Source organism: Canis lupus, chromosome 19 (assembly GCF_048164855.1).
Source record: "Canis lupus baileyi chromosome 19, mCanLup2.hap1, whole genome shotgun sequence".
NCBI classification, from domain to species: domain Eukaryota; kingdom Metazoa; phylum Chordata; class Mammalia; order Carnivora; family Canidae; genus Canis; species Canis lupus.
In genome coordinates this window covers 26,015,264-26,038,346 of record NC_132856.1, presented here as the reverse complement: position 1 = coordinate 26,038,346, position 23,083 = coordinate 26,015,264, and the positions used below count along the sequence as shown (strand labels likewise).

The 23,083-nt window shown below is 39.4% G+C and overlaps 1 long non-coding RNA gene across 1 annotated transcript in view; it reads right to left on the bottom strand.

Annotated features, from left to right (window-relative positions):
* The window catches only part of LOC140610020 (uncharacterized), a 100,937-nt gene that overhangs the window by 71,163 nt on the left and 6,691 nt on the right, over positions 1-23,083 (bottom strand). The window contains exon 2 of the long non-coding RNA XR_012011804.1: positions 19,013-19,104. This is a non-coding gene — a long non-coding RNA (uncharacterized lncRNA). The remainder of the gene's footprint in view (positions 1-19,012; positions 19,105-23,083) is intronic.

Sequence of the window (23,083 nt, the reverse complement as noted above, 5' to 3'; positions counted from 1 at the left end):
AAATACAAAAATTCAAAGTAAGTGGTCTAATATCTTTAAGTCTTCATAGCAATGTTGTAAATAGCATCTGCTTAGTCTTTTTGAAGTGAAATTTGGCATTTTATATAATGGATTTAAGTGAGGGGAAAGTATTTTCCCTTCATTTTATGCTTCTAGGAATACTAAAACTTCTTGACTTGGAACTTTGGTAGATAGAGTTTAAGTGGTTTTTAACAGTAAACACAAAGGGGTGGCATTAACTATTACTAGTTCTAATAAGTATCAGGTTGACGAATCCTTATTTTTTTTTTAATTTTTATTTATTTATGATAGTCACACAGAGAGAGAGAGAGAGAGAGAGAGAAAGAGAGAGAGAGAGGGAGAGGCAGAGACACAGGCAGAGGGAGAAGCAGGCTCCATGCACCGGAAGCCTGACGTGGGATTCGATCCCGGGCCTCCAGGATCGCGCCCCGGGCCAAAGGCAGGTGCTAAACCGTTGTGCCACCCAGGGATCCCCTGAATCCTTAATTCTTGTTCTCCACACTTCATTTTGACTCCCTCCCTGTATGTCTCTGGAGAAAGATGTCAGAACTTAGAAGGTTGGGTACCTGGCTCATGGGTCTGCTGGTTTTCCCTTCTCTTTTGGTAACTGGCTTTAGCCCAGACACTGTGTGTATACATAAGGAAGTTACTCTACGCATTTGGATAGGTGAATCAATCTGGCTGCCATTTCAGAGAAAGGAAAAAGTACAGTTACAAAGTAAACATTTAGACATTTACATTGCTATGCCATAAGGGCAGAATTTTAATCCATGAAAGTGTGAAATGTATTATGAATGCTGAGGGGGGCATAACCCAGAATGACTAGGTAACCATGACACAATATTTACTTCTACTTTTCAATCATGTATTTTTTTTTTTTAACTTTATTTACTTTTGAGAGAGAGATTGGTGACGAGGAGGGAGGAGCAGAGGGAGAATAACAAGCAGACTCCGTGCTCAGTGTGGAGCCTGATGTGGGGCTCAATCCTGTGACCCTGAGATCATGACCTCAGCTGAAACCAAGAGTGGGGCCCTCAACCAACCGAGCTACCCAGGCATCCCACAGTCATATATTTTAAAATATTTAAATGGCACAAAATATGCAATAAATTTCTCACTACCCACCTACCTTTATTATTCAAACTCATGCTTAAGAACCCTGCTATCAGATTTTCAGAATCATTGAGATGCCAATCCATGGTCCCTACTACTTTTTCCACTATTCATCAGCCCCAACTGTGGACCCTTCCTGAACTTAGCCAAGGTCAATTCCATGATTCATGCAGAATAATGTTATTTTACTTTTCCTCAGTTATCCTGCTTCTCTTTCCTACTGCCATATTTGCCTGAGAAAAACCAATTCTGAGTGATTCCAGCTATGAGCCTTCTCTGTGCTGACCTTGAGTAGCAGAGATATCCCATGGTCAAGTGGATACACTGTAAATTGATACACCTCCCATGGTTTTTCAACATGGTGTGGCAATTGTTGCCTTTTCTCAGACTGTTGCATTTTTTATCCCTCTTGGTTCTTAGCTCTTTAACTTCGTGATATGTTGAGAAGACAGAAATCTGTCCTATGGGTGCTCCCTCATCTCCCCACCATCTACCCGATTTTCTCTGCTCTTCCTCTTATCAAAGGAGGAAGGGTACTGTTTCTACCCAGGGTTGCTCATGCTCCAGCCCCCACGTACTCTCCCCTCAAAACCTTGGTTCCTTTATCATTCCCTCTTGCTTGGCTCATTTTACTAGAACAAAACAAAATTCCACATGAGTGAAATCATATGGTATTTGTCTTTCTCTGACTGACTTATTTCACTTAGTATAATACCCTCTAGTTTCATCTATGTCTCTCAAATCGCAGATTTCATTTTTTTGATGGCCAAGTAATATTCCATTGTGTGTGTGTGTGTGTGTGTGTGTATACATATATACATATATATATGTATATATACACACCTCTTCTTTATTCATTCATTAGTCAATGGACATTTGGGCTCTTTCCATGGTTTGGCTATTGTTGATAATGTTGCTATAAACACTGGGGTGCATGTGTCCCTTTGATTCTGTATTTTTGTATCCTTTGAGTAAATACCTAGCAGTGTAATTGCTGGGTCATAGAGTAGTTCTATTTTTAACATTTTGAGGAAACTCCAAACTGTTCTTTGGAGTGGTTGCATCAGTTGCATTCCCACCAACAGTGCAAGAGGGTTCCCCTTTCTCCACATCCTTGCCAACACCTGTTGCTCTGTTGTTGCTTATGTTGTTAATTTTTGCCATTCTGACAGGTGTGAGGTGGTACCTCATTGTGGTTTTGATTTGTATTTCCCTGATGATGAGTGATCTTGAGCATCTTTTCATGTGTCTGTTAGCCATATGGAATGGAACACCGTGTTTTGAAAATTCTCCTTTTACTGGCCTTACCCTGATTTACTGCTTCCTTCTTTCCCTAGGTCCTCTTCTCTTTTTCTTATATTTTCTATTCTCTTCTGATCTCATATAATTCTGTGGTGTTAAATGCCATTTGCATACTGATGACTTCCAAATTTGTATTTTCAAACCATACTTCTATTTTTGGCTCCAGACTCATATCCACCTGCCTACTGGATAGGGTTAGTAGAGACATCTCAAACTTAACATTTTTGAATTTTCCATTTCCATCATTCCCTGCATCTGTTCAGGCCATCAAACAGGTCCTAAAAGCTCTACCTGCAAAATGCAATTTCTGTCTGTCCACTCCTCTCCATTTTCACTACTTCTACCTATACTGAAGCCAGTCTTCCGCTGTTAGGACTATAGCAACAGAAACGTAGCAGATCCTACTTCAATGTATATCCACATTCTCAGTAATATGTCCCCAGTATAAGAGCCAGAGTGATCTTAACGAGTGGCATTACATTTCTGCCAAGTGTAGACATAGCAATTGCTTTCCATCAGGTGCTACATAAATGGCCCCTTGCTTACTTCTCCAACTTTACCCAGTATCACTTCCCCCACTTGCTACCCATTCTGTAGATATACTGGCTGTGGCAGACCTTGTGGGTGCGCCTTCAATGTACCCTAGGCACTCACTAGTCCCATGCATATTGACCTGTTTGGCTTCCAGTTGCAACTATTGCAGTTTTTACTGGCTCTTGGACCCAGACTGGTCCACCATAAGGCAGGCTGGAAGTGCCAGAGAGTTAACACCCCTGAGGACTAGACTTCAGCCAATTCCTGATGGGACTCAGTTGATAAAATCCTAGCTTCTTTCCATAGGCGGGATAAATGAGGCATGTTCCACACTGTCTTTTAGAGTTCCCTAGTGTAAATCAATCCTAATAGCCCATAATAGTAACTTGCTTAATAACCACAAGTTCCCTGATTCACTTACCTACTCCCCTTCCAATGCCTCTTGGGCATCCTACTTCCTCTCAATGAACTACTGGCACTCAAATTCTTGTACCAATGCTCAAATCCTTGCTCAGGATTGGTTTCTGCAAAAGCCCAACCTGAGACACTGGCCATTTTTTCAATTCTTCGAGGCTCCTCCTACACTATGGACTTTGTTTACGCTCTTTCCTGTACTTGAAAATTTCTTCTCTTCACCTGTTCTTTGCGTGACCATTTCATTCTCATCTTTCAGGTCTCAAAGAAATCTTCCCTGATAATCCTAGCTAAAATAAGTGGCTGGGCATGCTTGCTTACACCAGCCAAAGTGGTTTCCTTCCCATAACTTTTGTTTCTGTGTCCTCATTAAACAGTTCCATGAGGACAGGGACCAGGTCTATTTGTTATGCAATGTGTCCCCAGTACTGGGAAAAGTGTCTAGCATATAATAGATTTTATAAAAAAATAAATTTTTTTTTGATAAAAAAATTTTTTTAATTTCAAAATAGTTTTAATTTATAAAAAATTTTCAAAGATAGTACGAATTCCGGTATTCCTCATACCCAGTTTCCCCTATCATTAACATCTTCTATTAGTGAGACAATGTTGATTCATTATTATTAACTGAATGCTATAGTTTCAGATATCCTTAGTTTTTACATAATGTCCTATTTATGTTTCAGGATCCCATCCAGGATACACTGAGTTCTCATCCTCTGTAGGCTCCTCTTGGCTGTGACAGTTTCTCAGACCTTCCTTGTTTTTGATGACTTTGAAAGTTTTGATGAGTGCTTACTGGTCAGATGTTTTGTAGAATGTCCCTCAATTGGCATTTGTCTGAAGTTTTTCTCATGAGTAGACTAGAGTTATGGATTTTGGGGAGGAATTTTCCACAGAGGAAGATTACCATTCTATCACATCTCAAGGGTACATATTTTCAATATGACTTAGCACTGTTGATGTTACCCTTGACTGCCTGGCTGGAAGTCAAGTTTCTCCACTGCGTAGTTGTCCCCCACCCCTTATTCTACACTGTACCTTTGGAAGGAAGTCACACGTCAGGAGTGCAAAGTTACTCTCCATTACCTGGAGATGGGGTATCTACATAAATTATTCAGGATCTTCACAGATTTGCCTCTTCTCCCTAATCTATCTATTTATCCCATCACTTGTATCTATATGGACTCATGAATATTAATTTTTTATACTTTGGATTATAATCCACTACTATATTTTGTGGCTTAAATTGTTTTTTTCTTCTCCTTAAAGATTTTATTTTATTCATGAGAGACACACACACACACACACAGACACACACAGAGACAGAGACACAGGCAGAGGGAGAAGCAGGCTCCATGCAGGGAGCCCGATGTGGGACTCGATCCGAAGACTCCAGGGTCAGAATCTGAGCCTAAGGCAGACGCTCAACCGCTGAGCCACCCAGGTGACCCTGTGTCTTAAATTGTTACAGCTTTGGCCATTGAGAGCTCTTCAGTCAGTGCCTGTGCCCCTCTGACATACTCCCATCAACGTGAATGGTTTTGGTTTGTTTTTAAAAGAATTTTGTGGGAGGCAGTTTTCATTTCTGACCTTACAAGATGCTACAGACTCATCTTGTATATTTCCTTCCCCAGTGCTAGAATCAGCCATTTCCCCAAGGATCTCTAGTTGTTTTTATTGGAGATCTGGGCATTAGGTGTGCTTGTTGCTACTGGGATGTCATTGTTTCTAGACCCTCTCAGCTGACTAGAGAAAGATGCATGTACTTTAATCTGGCCACCACCATCCATTTACTTAATTTCAATTCTAGTATACATTGATAGTGCTCTCAGAATTGTTAACCCAATGCCTATAGGAAATCACTTTATCAATGGAGTACAGAGTTTATGTACAATCCCTTTGCCTTTATAGTTAGTGACTCCACTCATTTCCAGAGTTATTCAGGTCAGCACCTGTTCCTTCCATCTACTTTGTGAGGTTGTTTTATGCATTTTTAATTAATTAATTAATTAATTAATTATTTTTGAAGATTTATTATTTTTGCTTATTCATGAGAGACACACAGAAAGAGGCAGAGACATAGGCAGAAAGAGAAGCAGGCTCCCTGCGAGGATCCTGATGTGGGACTCGATCCCAGCACTCCGGGATCATGACCTGAGGCAAAGGCCAATGCTCAACCACTGAACCACCCAGGCTCCCCCTTTGTAATGTCTTTATCTGGGTTTGAGATTAGGGTAATGCTGGTGTCTTAGTAAGAATTAAAAAGTTTTCCTTTTATTCCATTTTCTGGAAGAGATCATGAAAATTTTGTATAATGTCTACCTTAAATGTGTGGTAGAACTAACAGGTAAAACCATCTGGACTTGATACTTTATTTTTGTAAGGTTATTAATTATTAATTCAATTACTTTAATAGCTATAGAGCTCTTACCTATTAGAGTTATTTTATATTCCCACTCAGACAATTCCAAAATCTCTGACATATCTAAGTTTTGTTCTGATACATTTTTCTCTTTAGAATGTTTTTTTTTCTTGTATTTTAGCATGTCATAATTATTCACTGAAAGTCAGACAAGATGAATCAAGTATGAAGAAGATAAATAGAACCTTAGGGTGAGTATTTATGTTAATATTGCTAGGAGGTGGGCTTTGTTAAATGATTGCTGTGCTTATGGTGTTAGAGGCATCAAATTGCTCTAGTACCCTTGTTTCTCTCCCCTTCTTACCTTTGGTCTTCTCTGAGTACTTCTATTCAGAGGGAGTCTGTGTCTCACAACTCTTTCAGCTGTAATGAATCCACTCTTATTATATGGAAGCTTGTTGGTGTGGTTGTATGGCGTGGGAGATAGAGAGCAGTATAAAATCTTCCAATTAAATCTGTCTTTGAGTGCACTTGTGTCATAGTGCTATGACCATCACAGGTGTTTCTCCAGTGGTATCGCTTTTTTTTTCCGCCTGTACCATCCACCCTTCCTGACTGCAGCATTCCCAAACTGTTAACTTGATGCCCTAACCCCTACTGGCTGTATATTCCTTTTTCCCTTAGTTGAGACAGGAGTGCTCTTTCTCCAGCTCTTATCAAGCTGTCAAAGTATTTCTTCCCTGGAGAGGCCTTTGCTATGGAAAAGGCTCTGGGTATATTTCACAATTATTACCCCTCCCCTCTTGCTGGAGCCACTAGCTGATCTTTATCAGATCTCTGCCATGAGACTTTGGTGAGATGATTATAGGTAAAGCCCACAAAACTGTAGGGGCTCCTCTGAGACAATTCCCAGGACGTCTTTACTCATGCTAGTCCATGCTCAGCCTTCAGTAATTCATTAGAATTATCACTTAAGTGTTCTTAACAATTTATGGCTCTTGGGACTTTTGGGCCAGGTAAGCAAATGTTGACTGCAACTGTCTGGTTTCAGCTGTATTCTAGATTTCAGGGTGACTGTTTGCCTTGCAAACAATTTCTCTAGTGGGTCCAAGAAAAGTCACTGATTCTCAGTTTGAACAGCTTTATCTTGTGAGGTTGTGAGTGACAACTTCCAAGCTCTACACGTTCCAGTGCTGAATCTGTAAGTCCCTATAGTAAGCTTCTAATATATATTTGTTACTGAATGAGTTATTCTTTACTTCCTGCATGAATTTATTTTATGCCTTCTTTTACATGTACATTTTACAATAAAACGTCAGTGAAAAAAGTCTCACTTTGTAAAACATGTTCACACACGTAATCATATTTAGGTATCTTTTCTTTGTAATTTACATGGTCATGCAATTATTTAGCATATAGTTCAGTGAGTGGTGACTCTTGAGCACTTAATAACCCAGTTTTCTAGGACCAAATTAAAATTTTGTGATATAATTTAATTAAAATCATCAATCTATTTTGAGATTTTTTATGCTACTATGAAAGCTCATTGAACATTACAATGCAATCATTTTAAATTATCCTTATCACGTATATACAGAACATTTTCTATTGATTAGTTAGAAATAAATGGGATTTAGTAGATCCTTTTCTTCCTTTCTTTCCTTTTCCACCAATAGCACAACTGTATGATTTAGTGGAAAAACGATGAGTATTAACAAATAGAAAATGTTAATATATTTCCTATATTTTATTGGTCTTATGAACAGGAATTATAGTGCTTTTTGGTGAATATGAGCAGATTTCTTAACCTCACGGAGTTTCAGTTTTCTTGTATATAAAATAGGGTTAATAATATAATCCACCTTCTAGACCTTTCATGAGGATCGAATCAGCATGACAAACTTATCACAGTGCTTGGCACATAATGAACACTCTATAAATGTTCAACTAATGTTGTTAGTATTATTAACTATATATAGTCTTTTGGATATACTCAAAACAGTCTCAGTAGAACAAGATATTCTTAATAGCTAATACAGATATGCTAAAGAGAAAGGAAGCCATTTGCAATCTTGTTAATGACATTGTGTCCATAATCCCCATGTGAAAGCAATTGTCACAGTTTTCTGGTCACACAGTTCTCACTTTCCTTTCTGCACTGAGCATTTCTGGAGAATTGAACTTAAATAATATTTAAGGCAAGCTTGTAACCTCTGTCTGCAAAATAAAAATAAGGGTTATTTTTTGTTTTTAAGACCTGTCCTTCTGGTTTATCTTGTCCTCTGTTGTCATTTAGAGATAAGGATCTAATAGAGTTTGAGTCACAGTTCAGTTCTTGAAACCTGTGTTTCCAAAGATCCTTTAAGGATAAAGAGATCTAAGGTCAGAACACCTCACACCAACACTTAGATTAGGATGTTTGATACCCATCCGTAAGTCACGTGGCCAAAGTGAAGTTTTTAAAATTGCACACCGGAAGTAACTTGTACAGCACAGGACAGGATTTCCTTGTCATCAGGAAGTGTCTGAGATGGTGAGAAATCCCCGAATGCTCTCTGACAGTTGGTCCAAGCTTAGGAGTTAGGTCAAAGTGGACAATGAAAATTAGGATTCTGGCACCTACACTGCTGGTTTTAGTTGAATTTGAGTGAATTGTTGCATTATCTAAAGCAGCCAATGAAGAATGAGAAGGAAAAGTAGCTAAGAACAAAATCTGAGAAGTTCAGTGGGAGGGACAGAAGAGAGGGGACCCCTGAAGGAGTAGTCCTGCAGGAGAGAATATAAAAAATGAGATCCAGAGAGAGTAAGGGAAATGCAGGCTGAAAAGGGGCTCCTGGATCTTTCAGTTTTAAAGCCTGAAAATGACAGACCAATTCAGCAGGGTGCTAGGGACACTGCTGTGCACTGAGGTGCACGTTGAATGTGTGAGTGGGTGTGAGTGGGCAAGGGTGCGGCATTCTGCCCAGAAAGCCCGGAGGCAGGGAGATTCGGAGATGGGCAGGCTCTGGAGACGCCAAGTTAAAAAAAAAAAAAAAAAATCAGAGCAATCAGTACCTCTTCAATAAAAATAGGATATGAGAAATACCTGTGCAAAAAGTCATAACCTGTTGCATTTCTAGGCTGTGTCCAGTTGAGAGTTCTGCAGTACCTCCACTTTCCCTAAAGTAATATAAGCTATGGACATGCAGAAATCCACAGGTAGGGCCTGCAATGCTGAAAAAACAAATCCCTAGAAACAGAAGCGGAGCAAAAGACAACAAAGAGAAGACAACATACTTTTTGTGGCCTCTCACATTTGTGCAGGAGCATAATGTGAAACGGGAAGTTTTTGCAACTTTTTGCTACTTCGCCCCACGGGTCAGATGAAATGCAATGGTGAGCCAGATCTGGTTCCCACTCCTGACCAAAACATCTGGTTTGTGATACGTACTCAAAGATCCTGTGTTTTCTAAAGTATGCAGTGGGTGTGGTGACAGCAAGAGCCACCGGACGCAGAATGGATGAGCTAATCAGGGGTCATGTGAAGGTGGGGAGGACCTGAGTCTTTTCAGGTAGTAATGTCATACCAGAGGGGTTAGGGGGGATGGTGCCCATCACCTAAACCTGGCCCCCAGTCCTGCCCAGATTCATGGATTTCACTCATGGTTTCTGGATCTCAACCCCAGGTTGTACAGCATGTGCCTGGGGATTTAGCCCTGGGACAACTGTAGTCCACAGTTTATAAAGCCACTTGATAGCTGGGGTTAGGAAAAGAGGAAGGCAATTTGGCATATGGATATATACTTTTACGGCCATATATAAATGTGATAAATAGCAAAATATGTACATCTATCTATGCATGTCTTTCTCGAAGGTTTCTAAGAGATATGATTTTCCTCTTAAACCTACATTTCACCGTTCCCAAAATAAAATACTACCCACATTTTATTGGGCACTGAGCTGTCTCAAGTCTGATTTGCCGTTCAGCATGACAAACTCTATATTTTAAGCCCGCGTATCCTATTTATCATACTTGTATGTGACAATAGCCTCCCATGTGGAAAATATTTTAATGTTTATGAGCCACCAGCTCACATCCTATTCTTGCACAACACTTTCTACTTTTCAAAATGCTTTTATAGGTTATCTTTTTGGATCCGACTCCCGGTACTGCAGCCATCTGTCACTGCCTCTGTTTTTACTACTGAAGCAACAAACACACGGAAGGGGAATTGTTAAACCTGTGGGATCCCACGGAGCTGGACGGGGGAAGTGGACACATCACATGCTCCCCAGTCCCCAGGGAGTGGGGACCCAGGAAGGTGGCCCACACGGTCACGTTCAAAACCAGCATGCCGGAGGTGTTAGGACTGCAGCCGGCTGGAAGGGAAGCCGGCGTGGGATGCGAAAAGGGTGAGCTCACTTTTGGATGAGCGGCGTGTGGGGGGCCGTGGGAGCAGCATGCACAGATTGGGGCGCAGAGCGGCAGCCAGGCTGGGGTGGAGGCGGGAGGCCGACGCAAGGTGAGACCAGAGGTCAAGTGAAGATGCAGACTTGGCAGCGGTACAAACCCTGATCACCGAGCCTGCACCGAGAGGGGCGCAGGGGGGAAGCCGGGCCTTGGAGGCCCCACGTGAGGCACGGGAGAGGGAAGAGCACCCGGATCCGGGGTTCCTGAGGCCCAGACCATGTGCATTTAATCTCCAGCCTGCCCTGAGCACAGAGCCAGGAGCTGCAGCCTGGAGGCCCTCACCTATGCGGTGACCCCAGGTGACCGGTCCTCTTCTCCCCACCACGGCTTTATTTCTCTTCTCTGCGACTTCCTGACTCCACATTTCCTCCCATGGTTTGGAAGGATACATTTTTCAGGCTTAGGGGTGATGGGCAAACATTTTTTTTTTTAATGTGGGGTTTGGCATTTAAACGTCCGAAAAGTTGTGAAATCAATTTTCTCGGATAAAGATGGACAGATGGAAATGTCTGGTGCTTTTTCTTACACATGTGCAAGTGTGCAGAATGAGATCATTGCTGATTGTGCTACACTGGAACTCTGTTTTACCAGATTTTAGGAAGAGTATTGTCTTTTGTTTTGGAGCCGGAGCGCTGGGGTGGAAATACTGCCTCCTGACTGAAAGGAGAGCTGGGTGTGGAATATTTAGTGGTGTCGAGTTTTCATAGGCTTTTCCCAAACACTTACCAAGTCTCTTTGGAGAATTTAGATTTCCTTTCTGTTCAAACTATGTGCAATTGCACTGATTCCACCTATTGTATCACGTTGTCTGTGACAGAGGGTGAAGAAAATATAAAATTAGCTGAGATGGAAAGGAAAAGGGAACTACTGGTTTTTTGTTTGTTTGTTTGTTTGTTTGTTTTTGTTTGTTTGTTTTGATCACAGGTAGGAGCCTATCTTGGAAACTAAAAGATCTGTGAGCATCATGAAGCAGATAGCAAAACTTTAATATTGTAACTCAGGCACGTGGGGAATAATAATTTCATTATTTTGGATATACCCGAGCAGGCCATCTTTCGGGGTCCCCACTCACTGGGGAGTGGGAGAAAATTAATAAAACATCCACTTTCATTTACAGCTAAGTGAGATCCAGTACGTTTAATAATCCCTTTACAGGAACCCTCAATGTCTCAGATCAACACACTCAGTTTTATACCAGCCCGGCCAGGCTGTCCTACCAAATCAGTGTGGTCATGTCCTGGGTTGGGGTGGCGGCAGCCCCAGGGATGCTTTTGACCGGAGTTGTAAAGTAGGATGAGGCAGGAGCTCTGCCCATGCTGTTGCTACCACATCTGTCTTTTCCTTTCTTCACTGTAGGAAGGAAGCGATGATACAGTCATCCTGACCACTCTGTTCTTGGCCCTCTGTGCTCTCCTCCCTGCTTTCTCTCTGCCCCTAGAGTCCTGTCTTACAGAAACCTCTGCATGCCAGTGAAGAAGCCTGGCACTTGGTAATGTGAGAGTAAACGGGTACAGGAATGGGGAACTCGGCCTCAAAGGAGAAGCTGGGTTTACAAGCTTCTTTTCTTGCCTCGTAATCCTATTTTGCATGCCATACGCTGAGTATTGCTTTATTCTTTGTCTCTGCTGTCTTTCTCTAAAAAATCCCAACCACGCGTAGGAAATAGTTAACCCTTACAGGCCAGGAAAACACTCTTGAATGACAGAAGGAAAACTATTACCCCAATTCACTTCATATACACATTCTTATTTTTTTTTCTAAATGCCATTCATATCACCTCCCCACTACTCCCCCTTCTCCCCTTTTCCTGGAACCCTCAACCCAGTACCAAGCTTCTGCCCCCAGAGCCCATTTCACCTTGTCATTTTACAATGCTTTTCCTACTCTATGGTGCTGGATTTCTTCTTTCTTGACCTCCCCTTAGTTTTATACAAACCCATTGTCTAAATAGGTTCTTTCTTTCATTCTTTCTTTTTTTTAAAAAAGATTTATTTATTTATTTATTTATTTATTTATTTATTTATCTATTTAAAGAAGAACGAGCAAGAGAGAGCACAAACCAGGGCAGGGGCAGAAGGAGAGGGAGGGGCAAACTCCCCTCTGAGCAGGGAGCTTAACTCGTTTGGGGCTGGATCCCAGGACCCTGGGATGATTCCCTAAGTTGAAGGCAGACTCTTAACCGATTGAGCCACCCAGGCACCCTGTAGTAGTTTCTAAAAAAGAAACTTTGGAGGTAAGATGTCCTCATTTTACCTGACATGTGATTGATAAATTTTGAGTACAGAATTCTAGATTGGAAAGAATTTCCCCCACTAATGGAAACCATTGCTTTCTAGCGTTAAGTCCTATCATTGGTAAGTCATAAGTTCGAAGTCCTATGTTCCCTATCCCATCTTCTTTGTTTTTGTGTTTGTGGCATGTGTGTAATACTGTATTATGTATGTGCACAGATACATAAAATTTTTTAAACCATCATTTAATGTAGGCTGAGGGTGGCGAGGAAAGATGTACACATGGATTACATATCATTTTCATGAAAAAGCTACCTTTCTCTTCTTTTCTCCTATATTATTTTTATCAGAGTATCTTTAAGTGATATGTTCATAAAGGTTCATGGGTATGAACCTGTATACAGAATCTGTATCAGAAAATGTTTTTATGTTTTGTATTTTTATTTAACCTCAACCCCTGATTGTGAAAGTTCACAATCCTTTACTCTTAGAGCTTTATAGGTTTTCTCATTATCTTCTAGCATTTAGTGTCATGGAGAAGCCTGATGCTTGTTTAATCCCTATTCATTTGTAAATAATCACTTTTTGCTTCATTCTAAAACAAGTAGGGTTTTAACTTTATTCTGGAAATTTAAAACATCAGGAAAGGTTACCACGGGGCCAGTGGCTATGGGAAAGACACTAGGTCCTCATTACTCTAGCATGAATCAGAAGTAGTGTCAGCCTGCACCCCAATGTTTCTAGCAGCAATGTCCACAATAGCCAAACTGTGAAGGAGCCTCGGTGTCCATCGAAAGATGAATGGATAAAGAAGATGTGGTTTATGTATACAATGGAATATTACTCAGCCATTAGAAACGACAAATACCCACCATTTGCTTCAACATGGATGGAACTGGAGGGTATTATGCTGAGTGAAATAAGTCAAACGGAGAAGGACAAACATTATATGGTCTCATTCACTGGGGAATATAAATAATAGTGAAAGGGAATAGAAGGGAAGGGAGAAGAAATGTGCGGGAAATATCAGAAAGGGAGACAGAACATGAAGACTCCTAACTCTGGGAAACGAACTAGGGGTGGTGGAAGGGGAGGCGGGTGGGGGGTGGGGGTGAATGGGTGATGGGCACTGAGGGGGGCACTTGCTGGGATGAGCACTGGGTGTCATTCTGTATGTTGGCAAATTGAACACCAATAAAAAATAAATTTATTATTAAAAAAAAAAGAAGTAGTGTCAGGACTAGAGAAATGTACTGCCACCGTGCACGGGGGAACATGTTCTTCTGGGTCTCATCTTCCCAGAAAAGGTAAGGCCAAAGAGGGGGTTGTCAGTGTGTTAATTTCAGGACCCAGCTGCAGAGAAAAATATATAGAATGAAGTTGTTAATCCATGTAACAAAGAACTATTAGCTGTCATTCTGATCCAGCTTCTTAGCAAAATGGCCTGTAGACCCTCAACTTTGAGGAGTTCCCTGGCAGAGATTATAAACAGTATCCAATTTGGCAGAACCGACCCTTAAAGGAAGGGATTCAACAAATTCAAAGAGAATATAGAGTATCCAAAATTGCTGACTATGGATGTGCATAGCCCAGGACACTCAGAAGCTGAATGGCTGAACAGATGCTATATACCAGTAATACCCAACTTTTGTCTCATATTTAAAGGGCAAGCTTCAAATGGTTCCCAGGTGAATGTGGAAATGTGGAATCAAAGTAATACCTCATACTAATCTTAGCTGGATATAATCTTTATTTTTTTTCTAAAGAAAGTGAAAATAGTCTGAAGGATCCTCTAAATGAGGATCCTAAATGATTTTCTTATGGGTAGGCCATAAGAAAGAAACCTAGCTATGGGTACCTAACTGCAGAGTAGAAATAGGAGGAAGGGATGGATGAGGAAATCCACGGCCTTGCCATCTCTACTTACTCTCAACTACATGTTTTTCTTATGACCTAGAAGCACAAGAAGGTAAGTGAGAGAGAAGAGAAACAGCTTTGCATGTACTAACCAAATCAGCCGAAAGAGAAGAAAGAAAGAAAGAAAGAAAGAAAGAAAGAAAGAAAGAAAGAAAGAAAGAAAAGAGCAACAGTGAATCACTGGAGGATGTGTGATACAGAAAGCCACCCTAAACTTCTGTTAACCCCAAGTTGAAGAATGCTAGAAAGTGAGGAATGGTGTTGCCTCTAGGGCAGAAGACTCAATTGATTTGATGAGAAAGTATTTAAAAACAAGATATTCAAATTAAAGCTACTGGCAGACAACTGCTTCCCCAAACCATCTTTACTCTGCTCTTAATAGAGGATATTGATTAACTGTCCACATTCAAAGAAGAGTAATATGAAGAAAGGAACAATCTTGGGATCTATGCATTGCTACTACAAAGAGAGAAGGAGGGAGAGGGAGTGGGAGGGAAGAAGAATAAGGGGAAGAAGGAGGAAGAGAAGAGGAGGAAGGAGGGCAAAAAAAAGAAGGGGAGGAGGAGGGGGAAGAAAAAGAGAAGGAGGAGAAGAAAACATAACAAACAACTTGAAGATAGTGAAAACATGACAGAAGAATTACTCCAGGAAACAAAAGAAAATTTCAGACACATACTAATTTTTTTAAAAGATTTATTTATTCATGAGAGACACAGAGAGAGGCAGAGACACAGGCAGAGGGAGAAACAGGCTCCATGCAGGGAGCCCGACATGGGACTCGATCCCAGGTCTCCAGGATCAGGTCCTGGGTTGAAGGCGGCGCTAAACCACTGAGCCACCTGGGCTCCTCGACACATACTAATCTATATTCTACTATTAGTTGAAGAAAACACACTATATAGATGAAAGAGGTCAAAGGGGTGATAAGGAGGCAATAAAAAAGAAAAATATGCTAGAGAACTTACTAAAGAAATGGGAGCTAGTCAAATCACTGCAGAGAACAGAAGAAACAAAGTATAAAAGACTGTTGCCAAGGGTCTGGGGAAAGATTTGAAAATCACAGAGAAAAGCTGTACTCTCACATTAATATATGTAAAATCCAATACTTACAGTGAATAAAAACACTTGATAAGCTAGGAATAGAAATACATTTGCTTTGGTTGGTATAGAATACCTTAGCAGAAATTCATAAAACATCTTTTAAAAGGTTTTATTTATTTATTCATGAGAGACACACAGAGAGAGAGGTGAGACACAGGGAGAGGGAGAAGCAGGCTCCTTGTGGGGAGCCTGATGTGGGACTTGATCCCAGGACCCTAGGATCATGATCTGAGCCAAAGACAGACACTCAACCACTGAGCCACCCAAAGTGCCCCACTCACGTGAAACATTTGTGTTGGAGTAACTATACAGGGATTCCTACTCAAGTCAAAAGAAGAGATACTATTATTTATCCCTGCTCTGGTAGTATAAAATTAGAAAAGGGAGCAACAATACATTTTATGGGCAAGACATGGACAAGATTATTTATCTATGAATGACTGGTTTGACAACATAGAAATTTAAGAGAATCAGAATGGAAAGAATAGAACTAATTAATACGGTTCAGTGAATGGGGCAGGGATTATAGATTATTAATATAGGAATCAAAATGCTGGAACATGCAAATATAAGACTTTTTCAAAATAATGATTTTAAATGAAGATTTAATTTTAATGTTACATTCAAGGTGGTAATTAATAAAATAATATCCCTTTTGGAGGACAATTTATCATTATCTGTTAATATTTCTCAAAACATAGAATCTTGGATCCAGGAGTCCTACTCCTAAAAATTTGTTCCAGAAAAATTCAGCACATGTAAAAATATTTATATGTATAAGAATATTAATTGCTGTATTATTTGTAATAGTACATAGATGTTGTAAAGGCACAGAAACATGTATTTTAGATATTAAGAGAAAAGCTATATACACTCTATATATGTATCCCATTTTTGTAAGAGGGCCTCCTGTAAATGCATGTATAAGTCTGTATGTGTATCTATATACTTAATTCTCAACAGGTTTACTTCCCAAGACTGAGAAAGAGAAGTGCATCTATTTTTCATTTTATATATTTCTTAATAGTTTTTGTCTGTTTCTAAGCTTTTTTTTTTCTTTAAGCAAAGAGAATGTATTATTTGCTATGCAAACTAAACAAAGCTAACACTAAAACTTCCTGAATTGGAGCCTTAGCTCTACCAGTAATTGGTTTGCATGATCTTCGGTAAATTGCTTAAGTTTTCAGAGTCTCAGTTTCCTCATTTTAATAATAGTACCAACCTCACAGAGTTATTAGAGGACTAATGAGTTAATATATGATGGGACATTCTCCAGAATATATCACACACTAGGTCACAAATCAGGTCTCAACAAGTATAAATAGTCTGAAGTCATACCATGCATATTTTAATATATTTATATCAATTATTTATATTTATATATATATAGATTTTCTTTAAATTCAATTAATTAACATTCAATATATTATTGGTTTCAGAGGTAGGGGTCAGTGATTTATCAGTCTTATATAATACCCAATGCTCATTACATCACGTGGCCTCCTTAATGCCTGTCACCCAATTACCCCATCCCCCCCACCGCCCTCTCTTCCAGTGACCCTCAGTTTGTTTCCTATGATTAAGAGTTTCTTATGCATATTTTCTGACCACAATGCTGTGAAACTTGAAATTGACCACAAGAAAAAATTTGGAAAGACCATAAATACATGGAAGTTAAATAACATATTACTAAATAATGAATGGGCCAACCAGGAAATCCAAGAAGAAATTTAAAAAATGGGGTGCCTGGGTGGCTCAATCGGCTGAGGTCACTATCTCTGAGTTGTGGGACTGAACCCCACATCATGCTCAGTGTTCAGTATGGAGTCCTCCCTTGCTTGCCCACCCTCAAATGAATAAATGAAATCTTTTTAAAAAGTACATGGAAACAAATGAAAATGAAAACAAGACAGTCCCAAACCTTTGGGGTGTAGCAAAAGTGGTTTTAAGAGGGAAGTACATAGCATACACATCTACCTTAAGAAGTCTCAAAAAAATAACCTAATTTTACCCCTAAAGGAGCTAGAAAATGAAAAAGCCTAATAGGAGGGAAATGATAGAGCAAAAATAAATTATATGAAAACTAAAAAAGTAATAGAACAGGTCAACAAAATCAGGAGCTAATTCTCTGAAAAAATTAATAAAATTGATAAACCCCTAGCCAGACTTATCAAAAAGAAAAGAAAAAGGACCCAAATAAATAAAATCACAAATGGGGGGGGGGGGGAACAAACAACCGATACCACAGAAATACAAACAATGATAAGAGAATATTATGAAAAACTATATGCCAACAAATTGGATAACCTGGAAGAAATGGATAAATTCCTAGAAACAAAACTACCAAAATTTAAACAGGAAGAAATAGAAAACTTGAATAGACGGGTAACCAACAAAGAAATTGAATCAATAATGAAAAACCTTCCAACAAACAAAAGTACAGGGCCAGATGGCTTCACAGGTGAATTTTACCAAACATTTAAAGACCACCTAGTACCTATTCTCCTCAAACTCTTTCAAAGAATAAAAAACGAAGGAAAACTTCCAAATTCATTTTATGACAGTAGCATTACCCTGATACTAAAACCAGGTAAAGACTCCACTAAAAAAGAGAACTACAGGCCAATATCCCTGATGAACATGGATGTAAAAATTCTCACTAAAATACTAGCAAACCAAAACCAATAATACATCAAAAGAATCATTCACCACTAGCAAATGGGATTTATTACTGGGCTTCAAGGATGGTTTGATATTTACAAATTGATCAATGTGATAAACCACATTAATAAAAGAAAGGATAAGAACCATATGATCCGGGATCCCTGGGTGGCGCAGCGGTTTGGCGCCTGCCTTTGGCCCAGGGCGCGATCCTGGAGACCCGGGATCGAATCCCACGTCGGGCTCCTGGTGCATGGAGCCTGCTTCTCCCTCTGCCTGTGTCTCTGCCTCTCTCTCTCTCTCTCTCTCTCTCTCTCTCTCTGTGACTATCATAAATAAAAAAATAAAAATTTAAAAAAAATTAAAACGTTTAAAAAAAAAAGAACCATATGATCCTCTCAATAGATTCAGAAAAAGCATCTGACAAAATACAGCATCCTTTCATGACAAAAACTCTCAACAAAGTAGGATTAGAGGGAACATACCTGAATATAATACAGGAAAGTCCATATGTGAAAAAAACAAACAAATACACCTAATACCATCCTCAATGGAGAAAAACTGAGAGCTTTTCCTCTATGGTCTGAAATAAGACAGAGATGTCCACTTCCATCGCCTTTATTAACAAAATGTTGGAATCCTAGCTTCAGTAGTCAGACAACAAAAAGAAATAAAAGGCATCCAAATCAGCAAGGAAGGATCAAAGTTTTCACTATTTGCAGATGACATGATACTCTATATAGAACCCAAAAGACTCCACCAAAGAATTACTAGAATTCAGTAAAGTCGCAGGATACAAAATCAACATACAGAGATCTGTTGCATTGCTAAATACCAATAGTGAATCAGAATCAAGGAATTGATCCTATTTACACAGAAATCTCTCTTTGGAATTTAACTTACACGTGCATATCCCAGAGGCCCATCCTTTGACTTCTTCTCAGTGTCTCTGCAGTATTTGATAAAATGGATTGTTCAATGTATAATCGCTCTCCCTTAAAAAAAAAAAAAAAAAAAGACTTGGGATCCCTGGGTGGCTCAGCAGTTTAGCGCTTTCCTTCAGCCCAGGGCATGATTCTGGAGTCCTGGGATCGAGTCTCACATCAGGCTCCCTGCATGGAGCCTGCTTCTCTCTCTGCCTGTATCTCTGCCTCCCTCTCCCTCTCTATCTCATGAATAAATAAATAAAATCTTTAAAAAAAGACTTTATTTTTAGAAAAGTTTTAGAATTATAGGAAATTGAGAATATAGTACAGTGGGTTTCCATAAATACCCTTAAAAAGTTTTCCCTCTTGTTAACATTTGTGTGGTAAAACAAACAAACAAACAAATAAACAAACATTCGTGTGGTATATTTGTTACAATTTTTGAAACATTATTGATGTATTATTATTAACTAAATTCCATATGATATGTAGATTTCCTTAGTTTTTACCCAGCATTTTTTTTTTCCTGTTCCGGGATCCCATCCAGAATATCACACACACAAAAAATATTTACTTGTCATTTCTCCTCAGGCTGCTCTTATCTGCGATGGTTTCTCACATTTTTCTTATGTTTTTTGTTTTTGTTTTTGTTTTTTGTGATGATTCAGTTTTGAGGAGTTCTGGTCAGATATTTTGTAAAATGTTCCTCAATTTGAGTTTGTATGATATTTTCCTCATGACTAAACTGGGATTATGAGTTTCGGGGAAGAATATCACAGAGGTGAAGTGCTGTTTTCATCACATCATGGTGATTTATGATTGCTGAAATCAACCTGATCACCTGGCTGAGGTGATCACAAGCTTGCCAGGTCTCTGCACTGCAAAGTCCCTCCTTTTACCGCCTTTCATACTCTCCTCTATGGAAGCAAGTCACTATGTGCAGCCCATACTTAAGGAGTGAGGATTTATGGTTCCCCTATATTCTCTTCTAAATCTCCTGCCTTGAATATTCTCACAGAGCACAATCTTGGTTTTCTTTTTATCACTTTGATATGCTAAGTATAGGTCTAACCAAATACCCTGTGTCAGTGGTGTCTCCTTTTCCCTCCTCAGTAAATCCCTCCTGTCCACTCCACTCCTCCGTCTTCTGCCTGCCTGCAAGAGGCTCCCAAAGGTGTACTCTTAGCCTGGCCCCTCTCCTGAGCTCAAAGGCCAGATATCTCCACAAGATTCACCTGTAAGCACATGACAGTTCAATCTTCCAAACGCTGACCTCTTCGTCTTCTCTTTCTTCATTTCTACTAATGGCATGTCTGATTACTGAGTTGTCCTGTCACGAAACCTCAGAGCTGTATCGAGTGTTTCTTGCTTGCACTGAATTCAGCCAAATTATCAGTTCTTGAAATCATCCATATGAAATCTCTCCCCTCAATCTCTTCTTTTTTATCCATGGTCACCCAGAGTCAGGACGTCACTTTCTCTCATCTAGATAGTTTCAATGGTGTCCGTTCATATATCTCTTTCTTCACAATCTATTTTGTGCCCAGATGGTTTATTCAATACGGCTAAAGTTATAGTATTCTGAGGTAAACATCTTTAGTGGTTGGTTCCCTGTTAGTGAATATCTCCCTCGTTCCCCTCCTTCTTCCTTCCCTCCATACACCCACTCTACCATCATTGTCATCAACACCACCAATTACTGAATGACAAGCATTTTATTCAATGCTCATGGGGTAGAGACAAATTGTTGAAATGTGGCTACAGTCAACCAAGGTGAGCATACATTCTTCACAGTGACATGTAAGGCACCACATATTCTAATCTCTACCTCCAAATAGATCTTCTGCTGTCTATATAAATGCTGCTTTAAACATATTATTTAATCTATCTAGAATGTCCTATATTCTGAGACATCATTACAAACATACGCAGACATAAACACATACACACACACTGATGTTATCTCTCTTGTCTTCAAATTCAAGTGGCATTCTGTTTATGTTTAACACATGGGGCTTTCCCCACCCCCTAGATTATCATCCTCTGTGTACATGTCTTTTATCCCTCCCCAGACTGGTAGTCCCTTCAAGTCACTGTGGTGCTTCAGTTATGTCTTATCTCCTTTAGTGCTTGCATAAAGCGGACCCTCAGTAAATCATTTTGACAGCTTACCTTGCTTTGTGTTATACAGAAGTCCTTGAAGTGAGAAACAGGTCCTAGATAATTACTGTAAACCTGGCCCTGTGTACCATAGAACACTATCAGAAAGGGGTTGCTGTTTGTATCCAATTTGGTACACGTCAAATAATTATCTGTCTGCCATATAGTACTGTTAGAATTTATTTTCTTTTATCAGTAGGAAAAAACGTTATCGATAACAAACAGTGAAAATCACAGCTCAGGGTATCTGTACCTACTTAAATAGCTTTTACTAAGCATCTGTTAGAATTCCTTGCCAACCAAGATGTTTTAAGCACCTTGCTACTATTTAATTGTGCAAAATAACCACAGTTTTAGGGTTGAATTTCTAAGTGATTTTTCTTTTTTGTGTACTTTCCAGAATTTATTTCAGACATAGTTTTCAATTTTGAATAATAACATTTCAAATCAACCCCAAGGAAAACGTTGTAGGACAACATAAAAAATGAAGTCACTTTTCATGTGTTTCCCATTGGCAAATTACCGTGGTTTTTTTTCTGCCACCAGGCTTCATCTAATGATGTGACCTTTACCGTGCTAATAGACAGCAAACAAAAATCTGCCAAATTGTGATAAAATATAGGTTTTAAATATAAAATGAATTAAGCTAAGAAGATTTATAAAGGTCAAAAGCATGGAAAAATTAAGTTGAAACAGTGATTTGTGTTTGACACATATTGTACCAGATTTTCTCCAAGGTTATTTTCTGAAATCTTAAGGCTTAATAACTGTATGAGGAAATGTACTTTTTTTTAAAAAAAAGTAACACTACAATAGTGTTGGCTAATATTTGTTTGAGCTCAGATATGAGTTTATTCAATAATTATTATATAGCAAATATGCTCTAGGTAATGGGACACACTCAATAAACTCAATAAAGATCCTTAACCTCTTGCAAAATACAGTTTAATAGGTGAGGGAGAGAAGAAAATGTTTATTTCAGGGAAAATGCTGGTGGAAGCTGTACCTCTCTCACTTAGACTTCTAAGAAGATGGAGTCTGCCCTGCACACAGTGGGGGAAGACAACTGCACATAAGTGACATAAAACACATAAAAGTATGGGGGAGAAAAACCGTGTGCTTCTGAAATTGAGAGAACTGAAAGGAAAGTTGCTTATGGTGTGAGAGAAGCTTGAGAGTGTAAAAGACTAAAAGGTGGTGATTCTCAACCAGGGATGAGTTTGGCCCCAGGGACATTTGTCAATGTGTGGAGATATTTCTGGTTGCTGCAACTCAGCGTGTATGGAGGCATATCAGGATCTAGTGAGTAGAGGCCAGGGATGCTACTACCTATCCTCTAATGCACAGGACAGCCTCCTACAACAAAGAATACTCTTGTTCCAGTGTCAGTAGAGCATGGGCCAATGCTGTTATAGATAAGCCTGTAGACATAAATTAGGATTAGGTCACAAAATTAATTGTGAAGGGGTTTGGAATTTGTACTGGGAGTCATGGGGCACCACTGAGGGATGTAAGCACATTTTTTTTTTTTTGTCGTCATTCAAGAGCCACTCTATTATCATGGCTGTTATTAGATATTTGTTTATAGTGAGTCTCACTCATGGGATTGGAAAATAGTGCTTATTATGAATTACTATGAATTTCCACCAGTCATACAAAAGTTGAGAGAGCATCATTGTGGAAAGTTTGCTAGAAGTTTAAAAGCCAGAAGGAAAGATACCTTAATTCTTTGGTCCCTACCAGTCACAGGATAGTCTTTAAAAATGTATATATTTATGTTACTGGAGTCTCTCCTGCCACAGAGTCAAGCATGAGCACCCACTCACACAAATCTGAAGCTGTGTTGGAGATCAATAGAAGACCACAATGAACCATTGTGCAGTTTCAA